General features: G+C 43.3%; 1 long non-coding RNA gene across 1 annotated transcript; it reads right to left on the bottom strand.

Annotated features, from left to right (window-relative positions):
* Positions 1-2,219: 2,219 nt before the first annotated feature.
* Gm32330 lies at positions 2,220-5,655 on the bottom strand. Its single transcript, XR_378705.2, has 2 exons — positions 5,512-5,655; positions 2,220-3,191 (listed from the first exon to the last, which is right to left on the bottom strand). It is a non-coding gene; the product is annotated as a predicted gene, 32330 (long non-coding RNA).
* Positions 5,656-10,407: the final 4,752 nt, after the last annotated feature.

Raw genomic sequence — 10,407 nt, 5'->3', positions numbered from 1 at the left:
GCAACTGTTATTTCCAGTGTGCATGACAAGAATTCAATAACCCAGGTGAGTTGAAATAAGGGAGGTTGTCCTTATGTCCATATGTCCATCCTGGACATTTGCTACAAGAGATGCTGAGCTAACAGCTCGCCAACACAGTCTCTCTCTTCTCTCTCTCTCCCTCCCTTCCTCCCTCCCTGACTCCCTCCCTCCCTCTCTCCATCACCCCCTCTCCCTGTTTCCTATTCAGGATCAACTTACTAATCAAATAATTTAACGCAGAATTTGAGGGAAAAAGTTGGAGGATATGATAATAATTAAGTCTGAGTTTTAGAAGGATGATTTGGGTTGGGAACATTTTTGAATAGTGAGTTTCATTTAACCATCGTGCTTTTTTTTCCCCATAGACAAACAACCCATTTTTTAAACGCTTAACTAAAATGGACGGTTTCCATCAATATCCAGGCCATAGCATGTGAGGCGATTTAATTTAAATAAAGGAAAGCAAGTGCATCTTAAAAGCTGGACTTTGGTCGCAGAAGTCAGAGCTCATGCTCTCAGGGGTCAGCTTAGCTACTTGCGCTGCGCTGCGCAGGCGGAGGTTGTTTCCATCACTGCAGACGCACACTGGATGGTTCACAGCAATCATACACCATACTTTCTTAGACTCACAGGGTCTGGATGAGTTAAGAATCTGATAACTTTTAAGTGACAGATGAGGGACGCTGCTGGTTGGAGAATGACGGAGACCTTCTTTGATTGGTGATGCACAATTAGGGCCGGGGTTCTACAGCACAGAATAGCCTGGAGCACCAGCAAGCCCTGTCATTATTAATTATTACTGAAGGTTAGATGATTAATCATCCTGGTTGTTCCTTTGTGCCAGGCACTAGGCTGTTTTCAAAACCGTCCCTGTGAATCATCACACCGTACAACAACTACATAGATCATGTGTCTCTAGACAGGGAGGACTACGGGGGAAACTGAGCCACAGCGGAAACCAGTTTCCCGCAGTATACTGTGTCAGCTGATAGTGCTGGTATGTCACGTGGTCCTGGGGGTGAAGGCCACTTTTCACCCACTTACCACAAGGCCACACCCACTCCAGAAAAGCCACACCCACTCCAACAAGGCCATATCTTTTAATAGTACTACTACTCTTTGAGAGGAGAACATTCAAACCACCACAGCTTCTAACGGAGTGGAAACCTTGAGTACTTGCTGAGTGCGCACATAAACCAGGCTTCGAATACAGCTCCATCTGCCCCTTCCCAAGCATGTGTTCTGCCCTCATTCTTTTCGGAATAATTGCCACATAAATTTTTCTAAAGCAGAGGTGGCAGAACAGCCCTGTAAAGGGCCAGATGCGGTTCAGCAGCCAGCAGGTCCCTGGGTACCCACTCTGTCCAACTTCACCATCTCAGGGGACAGCAGCTGTGGACAGCAGGGGAGTGATTACAGAGACCTACATGCTATTTGTACAGTGTGCATGTCTGGATTTGATCTACTGAGTCACTTGCTGATGCCTCAAAACTGTCAGCAAAAAATAACCTACTATTTGTTTAATATTAAGCGGATCCCATTCTTTGAAAATCCACAGACAACATTTGTCTACAGCAACGTCAACTTGGAGTTCCTTTGGTTTGTACAAAAGATCAGTGTTCAGTGTTAGCATTTCTTGCTCAGATAAGTACACTAGGACTTTTCACTCTCTCCAGCACAACCGGGACCCATCCTGTGAGTAGTGAACACTCCAGAGGCCACCCTGGAAAGTCATAGCTACTAATAAGGGTAACCATCCTTACTGTGTGCTGTGATTCATGTCCTGGATGCAAACACACAAACAATAATTCTGCTCATGACAGGGCTCTGTCACCCACTAAATAATTACAATGTACTTTTTCCAGGAAGAAGAGTAAATGACAGGCAGTTTTCAGAGACAGATGAAACCTAAGGGTGCTTTTAATGCTAATTGGAAAATGGACACGAATCAAAATCTGTGCTGGGTACACAGCAGTACTTCGATCCCTACTTTTAAAATTATGTTTTCTGTTCCCTTTGTTAGATATGACCTTGAGTGAGGAAGATTTATATTCAAATCTCATCAGAATGCTCTGCTGTCCACCAACTTTCCCTTGTTGAACTTGCCTGAGATCTGGCCAGGTCAGTGGTGACTGTACAATGCCTGCAGGTGTGTACTGAAACCCCCAGGAGTCCACAAGGTGGAAGGATGCTGGATACAGTAACCACTGTACACTGCCTGCAGGTGTGTACTGAAACCACCAGGAGTCCACAAGGTGGAAGGATGCTGGATACAGCAACCACTGTACACTGCCTGCAGGTGTGTACTGAAACCCCCAGGAGTCCACAAGGTGGAAGGATGCTGGATACAGCAACCACTGTACACTGCCTGCAGGTGTGTACTGAAACCCCCAGGAGTCCACAAGGTGGAAGGATGCTGGATACAGCAACCACTGTACACTGCCTGCAGGTGTGTACTGAAACCCCCAGGAGTCCACAAGGTGGAAGGATGCTGGATACAGCAACCACTGTACACTGCCTGCAGGTGTGTACTGAAACCCCCAGGAGTCCACAAGGTGGAAGGATGCTGGATACAGCAACCACTGTACACTGCCTGCAGGTGTGTACTGAAACCCCCAGGAGTCCACAAGGTGGAAGGATGCTGGATACAGTAACCACTGTACACTGCCTGCAGGTGTGTACTGAAACCCCCAGGAGTCCACAAGGTGGAAGGATGCTGGATACAGTAACCACTGTACACTGCCTGCAGGTGTGCACTGAAAGTCCCGGGAGTCCTCATGGTGGAAGGATACTGGACCAGTCTGACCCCTATCCTGCAGCAACCTCTCTCAGGCTTTCCTGTCTGTTACATTATATCCTCCAGGCAGGAACTGGTTGGGAGGGTGAATGGCTGGTTACTCCTGTGAAGGTGTGCCTCAGTGTCTGGTGAAGAGAGCTGTAGGGTCTTCATAAATGGCAGCCATAGTACTGGCTGGAATGCTACACTGCCAGCTTCTGTCTTGAGCAAATATCTGCCACAGAACCTCCGATCACTCAGCTTCCAGTATTGCTGTGAGTTCCCAGTTTGTCACTGTCCATGATGGTTCCTTGGGTTTCTGCCTCCAGCGAAAGGGCCATCCTTCACCCATAATCAAACTTGTGGCCTCAGGTTTAGCTCTTCAGGGGCTTTCCTGTCAACCAGAAAGAAAACAATGCAACGTGTAATGAAATCATTATCAATAGCCATGTGGGAGAACCAAGTTGAGACCAAGTCAAGAGGGTCCATCAGCCAGAAAGCACAGAAGAGAACTGGAGCCTCGTGTATGCATTTCCATGCTCAGGAATGGGCCTCTCATATGCATGGCCACATTGCCAGTGGTAGATCCCAGTATCCTCAAATTATGTACCAAGATGTATCCAAATAGAACCCATTCAGGAGGACAGAAGTGCTCAGTGATTCAAATACTCCTGCAGAAGACCTGGGTTTGGTTCCCAGTACTGACATGGTGGTTCACAAACACCCATAACTCTTGTTCCGGGGGATATGATGCCTCTTTTGGCTTCAATGGGCACTACTCACACATGGTGGACAGTCATGAATGAAGGTAAAATACCCATACACATAAAATAAAATAAGTCAACCTTAAAAATAAATTTAAATCACATTTAGTCCCCCTTCCCTTCACGTGTGTATTTATCTAGATATGTTCATCATTATTTTATCTAACTAAAAACCCAACAGGTATGACTGAGGGGAGGAGAGCCTTGCTTGGCTCTCAGGCTCAGAGTGTGTAGTCCACTATAATAAGGAAGGCATGACAGCTGCTTGGTGAGTAGCAGCAGGGCCTGGGACACAATGTATTCACACCATGGTGGGTCAGAAAGCCATGAACTTAGAATGGGTGAAGACTTGGCTGCTAAACTTATACAAAGATCTACCTTCAGGGACACAATACTAAAGGTCCATCTTCAGTGATAAAATAATACTAAGATTGAACAGTAATTTGAATTTTCTAGCCCAATCTCCAGTCTCCCTTAGCAGGTACTGTGTTTCAGAACCTTCAGAGCCAAAGATAGTTAGGGAAAGGCAAAAACCGGCATATCCAAGACTGGTTTCTTGAAGTCTTCCATGATGCAGGAAAGACACAATCATTCAGCTTCCACCTGCTGATGTGCAGGCTAAGCAAGAACCAGGTGTGGCTCTCTAGGCCCATTGCACGGTGGTAATTACATGATGAGACTCACTATCATAGGGTTAAATGCACTGAAATTGGTATAAATAACCATTTCCCATGAAAGAAAAATTAAATCATTTGGAAGAATTTGGTAAAAGCAAGCTAATTAAAAAACAAAACAAAACAACCTGCTTTTCCAAATTGGTGTAGATAAGATATCACTGCAAATGATAAAGAAAAGATTCTAGAAAGAAAAAGCAAATTGTTTCTCAGCAGTTGACAAGTTTTTAGACTAGCTTGTGATATAGAAACAGGAAACAATAGACAATCATTGATTAAAACAAGAAACCACAGCAAGTTTGGGCAGCCAGTAGCAGAAACCTCTCAGTGATTATAAACAGAGGTGTCGGGACATTCAGTATCTAGGTGTGTATGGCCACTTATAGAATTTCTACATCAATCTTCTCATTTACATAATCAACTTGCTGCATGTCACACGCATAGAGGGCCATGTAGTCTCCAGCAGGGATAATGTGAATTTGGAGGGGAAGGGGAAGGCTGTATGAACTCTGCCATGGGAGCTGCCTGTTCACAGTTGAGGAGGCCACTCCTCCATCCACCATGGTTTTGGTCAATTCAAGAGTCAACATTTATCTTCCTCTCTTTACTCTACTCTTCCCTGTATTTAAATAGATTATCCTCCCCCCTCCTTTTCCCTTCCCCTTCCCTCCCTTCCTCCTCCCTGTCTCTTGCTCCCTCTTTCCACCCCTCTCTCCCTCCCTTCCTCATTACTGTACCTCTCCTTGTATTTTATTAGATGTTTCCCTCTCCCCCATGTTCCTCCCTCCCTTTCCCCTCTATCCCTCCTCCCCTCCCTCCCTTCTTTTCTCCTTTCCTCTTATGTGTATGGGTGCAGAGGCTAGAGGTCGATGTCAGATGTCTTTCTTGGTCATTTTCCAGCGCTTGCTCTCTCTCTCTCTCTCTCTCTCTCTCTCTCTCTGTCTCTGTCTCTCTCTCTGTCTCTCTCTCTCCTCTCTCTCTCCCTCTCTCCCTCTCTCCTTCCTTTTTCTTGAATGTGTATGACTGTGTAGTTCAGTGGTCAGTGTCAAGTGTCTTTCTCAATCACCCTTCACCATGCTTTTGGGACATAGTTTAAAGCTGAATCCAGAGCTTGCAGACTCTCGGCAAGCTCCAGTTGACAGGTCCCAAGCTCTGGCTAAGGAAACTCCCTCATGAGAGCTGCAGGTCTGCTGACATGCATCTCCACAGTGCCACTCTTTGAATATAGTATCAGTGTTCATCTTGTATTTCTCTATGAGCTTACAAGAATACTCACCTCAGCACACTCTGTCTCTGTCTTCTCTGCTGAAGGTCGGTTGGATCAAGGACCCAAAGCATGATGGGACCTACTGGGAGAAGGTGATTCCATCCTTTCTTCCTCTCTGCTGGACAAGTAGCTCACTTCTTCCATTGCAGAGCAACAAACATGTCTGAAAGATGGGGATGAGAGCTAAAGAGATGTGCAGACCCCTCCCTCTGTTCCCTCCTCTCTGCTGACTGTTCAATCCTTTCCTCCCTCTTCCTTCCTTCCTTCCTTTCTTTCTTTCTTTCTTTCTTTCTTTCTTTCTTTCTTTCTTTCTTTCTCTTTCTTTCTTTCTTTCTTTCTTTCTCTCTTTCTCTCTTTCTTTCTTTCTCTTTCTCTCTTTCTCCCTTTCTATCTTTCTTTCTTTCTTTCTTTCTCTTCCTTCCTCCCTCCCTCCATCCCTCTCTCTTCCTCTCTCTTTCTTTCTTTCTCTTTCTTTCTTTCTTTCTTTCTTTCTTTCTTTCTTTCTCTCTCTCTTTCTTTCTTTCTTTCTTTCTTTCTTTCTTTCTTTCTCTTCCTCCCTCCCTCCCTCCCTCCCTCCATCTATCCCTCTCTCTTCCTCTCTCTTTCTTTCTCTTCCTTCCTTTCTTTCTTTCTTTCTTTCTTTCTTTCTTTCTTTCTTTCTCTCTTTCTCTCTTTCTTTCTCTCTCTCTCTCCCTTCCTTCCTTCCTTTCTTTCTTTCTTTCTTTCTTTCTTTCTTTCTTTCTTTCTTTCTTCCCTCCCTCCTTTTCTACCTGCCTCTCTTTCTATTTCCCTCTTCTTCCTCCCTTCCTTTTCTCTTCCTCTTTCTTCCTCCATCAACCTCTTCCCTTTCCCTCCACCATCCCCCATTCCCCCTCCTTTCCCCCAAACCCTCCCTTCCTCTCTCCTTCATTTGATCTTGCCCCTTTCTTTCCCTTCTCACATGTTTGCTTAGTATTTACTATTTGGCAAACACTGAGCATGTTCTATGGTGTTACAATCTGGTGGAAGAGACAGTGAAGGAGTGGATGATCTTTGTGCAGGGGAGCACTGAGTGCCTGCAGGGCAGTGATGCACTCTGGAGTGGAGCCCAGGTCTGGCCACAGCTCTTCCTTCCCTTTTGCTGGGTATCTCACATTCCTCCTCTGCTGACACTGGCCCTTCACAATGGCTCATTGATTGGGTTTGCCAGCATTTTTCTGATATTCTGTTGCTTCAAACAGAAGCACTCCTATCTCTTATCCATTTCAGAGGGAAGTGTGTGTGTGTGTGTGTGTGTGTGTGTGTCTTTTATTTGATCTTCTAAAGCATTCTGTTCTGTGCAGATGTTGGTAGCAGGATATTAGAAAATTCTCTGGCGACAGAACAAATTGTCTTTCCAAGAAAAGAAAATAAATAGTTGTACAGAGGCTGATGGAAATAGCCCGAGGTCCTGCACTGACTGCTCCTCACCAGGACTGGGCTTCCTACTATCACAGGGCACAGTCACTGTGTACCCAGGCAGGATGAGTCAGGAGGGAGAAGGTCTTTCAGCTCTAAAGATTTTGAGAAAAAGATTTCTCCTTTGGAACTCAGTAATCCTTGAAGGGCTCTCACTGGTCTCTATTGGAAGTTAGGCAGACACAGGCAGAACCTAAGAGAACACACTATGCTGAGTCTTGCTTGACCATGCAGAAGGGAATGGTATGACATGGTTTCCTGCCCCTGGAACAGAGCCATCAGGGTGTGGGCCTCCACAAGTGTTGACAGTTGCTAGGTGTAAGGCTTATTTGTATATTTTACTTTATGTTCCTCCTATGGGGGAATGTCCTCTCTGCAAAGGTTAAGGACTCCATGATAACCAGAGATAGCATGACTCTGGGAGGCAAGGGTGTGCCTATATCCTTAGCAAAGATATAAACCTTGTGACCTTCAAGACAGCCCTTAAGGCTGTGGGAAAGAACTTTGAGAACATGAGTTTAAGAATATATAACTTCTCACCTATGCAAAATAAAAGCTGCAATATGAATTATATAAATGGCTTCACAGACCTAAAATAACAGAGGCAACTGTACTACTGTGAGTCAACTTGTCAGAAAGATACAAAGGCAGGCAGATACAAAGGTGGTCAGATTCCTTTCAAGGTCAACCTGAGACAGAGAGAATTTAGGTTCGGGTAGGTAAGTAGGAATGGTAATCTCAGGACAGGATCCCAACCAGCTAAGCTTATTATTTGTGCCTACAGAGACAGGAAGATCTCTGCATTCATTTGCATCGTTGAAAATGTGCCTGCTATCTTTTTCTAAGAATCAGGGGGCTGTGGTTATGAAATACTGATTCATGAGAAAATCAAAAGGGAACTTGGAGTAAATGGCTGAATTGCTATGTAAATAAAAGACTGGGCCTTGGTCTGAGAGAGCTGAGCTATCTGGTTGCACTGTCTGGAGATCCCCAGAGAAAGCTGTCTCAGCTGAACAAAAGTGATCAGCTTGTACCCATGATTGACTTCAAGTGTTTTTTTTTTTTTTTTTTTTTTTTTTGTTTTTGTTTTTTTTTTTTGCCATTCTCAAACACCCCTTCTCTGAGGATCTCCTCTCCAAGCTGAGGCTGGTCCTTGGCAACACTATACATCACATCCTATTAGGCTTTACTTTTATAAATCAAATTTATTTTTAGCTGACACATAACATAAACATGGTGGAGTATTATAGGACACAGTACAATATTTAAGTGTACACAGTGCAAGGTTTACGTTGTGGTGAAATGCTTATGTAGACTGATTCCCCCTTCTAAATGATGATGATGATAATAATAATAATCAACATCTTAGAAAGCAATCCAGAGTAGTATCTACCAATTCAGAATAGATTTTACCAAACCAGAATAATGTCCACTAATTCAGAATAAATTCTGTCAATCCAGAGTAGCTTCCACCAATTTAGAATATCTTCCACACATTGTCTAAAGTATCCATGAGGAATCATTCACACTCTTGCACACACAGCCTTGTGTACACAGTCTTGCTTTATTAAGATGGTACGAATAGATGTGAGCAAAGCAGTATCAACAGTGACCAATCTCTGTGACCTCTAATCACACGAAGACAGTAGCTGCCCCTGGCACTTGTGTGCTGCACAGTACATTTCCCCTATTTTGTGATAATCTACTGTAAATGATGATCCAAGATGAGTACTTAAAGATCATACTCATCAGCAACGTGAACTCCGTTCATTTCAAGAGCATGGTGTTGTATGTCCTGGCCTCCTTCTCTCCTTTCCACTCCCACATCTTTCTCTCTCCTCCCTTCTCCTTTCTCACAGTGATGCTATATATTGCACATGCAGACAGCAGGAGGACCAGATGTCAGAGAGCCTGGTAGATAGTTAGGACAACACCAATACCATTAGTAGCTGCTTGGGGTCATGAAACTGACACAGCTTGTCTGTAGCTGTGGTCTGTATAAAATGACAGGAAGGCACACGAAAACAGATTAAGGTTTTCAAAGTTAAAATAGATCATTTTGTTATAGTAGCAATAGAATGACCAATGTCAACATTTGGATCGTATAAGTTATAAAGAAAGAAGAAAGTCACTGGCAGTATCTCAGAGACAGCTGTAGTTAACATTTTGATATTTTGTGATTTTTTTTTTACGTTTTTATGACTCTATGTATAATAAAGGAAGGGAGGACGCTCTACTTCATGACAGGTTTTCAGTGTCAGTAAAGCAGCACTGATTAATAAATGTTTCAGTGTTTTACCGTTTTTATCAGATGCTTGGTAGTCCTTGTGTACATCTATAGAGGTCACCAACAACACTTTTAGTGGTCAGTTTGGTTTTATTTAAAAACACTGCAGTGTGCAATTGCACTCTTTGAAGCAGAGGGTGGGGTGGAGGCGAAAAGAATTTTTTTTGGCTAAACAAGGAAAAGAAATGAAGAAAATACGAGATTGTAACTGTGACTAATGATAATATACTGATGCATTAAAAATGCCAGATTCCATTTAAATATTCTTTAAACACTTAGTGTTGAGTATTCTAAACACCACACACACACACAAACACACACACACTTACATTCACATACACAGCACTTACACACACTTATATAATACACTCATACACATATACACTTATATACACATAGCACTCATTCACAGTCACACAATAACCCCCCCACACACACACACATACACACACTTGAACACTTACATACTCTGTTGTGCAGGGGTCAGAGGATATAGTCCTACTGTGTGGTACTGCTCATTTTATCTCAAGGAACTTCTCACACACTGATTTATTCAGCTGGTATGGTTTGTCTGTAATACATTGACACAATCATCTAAGATCCAGACAAACAATACTTCAGATGAAGGTTAAAACTGAAGGGGCAAAAAATTTATGTTTGTTTTTACAATTTATATTTTTAAAGTGGTAGGAAATAATTTTAAACTTTATCTTGGATTTTGTGATATATATATATATATATATATATATATATATATATATATATATATATATATATATAGTTTGTTGATTTAATATCTAGAATCATAGATGAAAGTCTTGAAGCACATACAAACAAGAAGATTTCTTGCACAAAAATCAGGGTAGGAGTCCCCAGGGGGAGATGAACCCACCCTGTTCAATTTTTGTCTTATAGATTCTACAGCAAGCTTGTACACAAAGTGTGCTTGGCAGGTATGGTGCTAGGAACTAGGGCCAGGTTAGGAATGGACATCTACCCTCAGGCTCATCCCTGAGTATGGTAGCCATGATGGCTGCTGTGACCACCATGTTCTGTGCTCCAGATCAGCATGTCCTTGCAGACCTCAGTGACAAGCTGGCATTCATGCTGTCCCTTTGTGATTCTGTGTGCAGAATTCCTCTAGGAGATGACTGGCATGGCAAGTCCCACCTGAAGCACAA

Source organism: Mus musculus, chromosome 8, assembly GCF_000001635.26.
Source record: "Mus musculus strain C57BL/6J chromosome 8, GRCm38.p6 C57BL/6J".
In the NCBI taxonomy this organism is placed as follows: domain Eukaryota; kingdom Metazoa; phylum Chordata; class Mammalia; order Rodentia; family Muridae; genus Mus; species Mus musculus.
The sequence above is the reverse complement of the archived record's forward strand: the minus strand, read 5'-3'. Positions and strand labels throughout refer to the sequence as shown.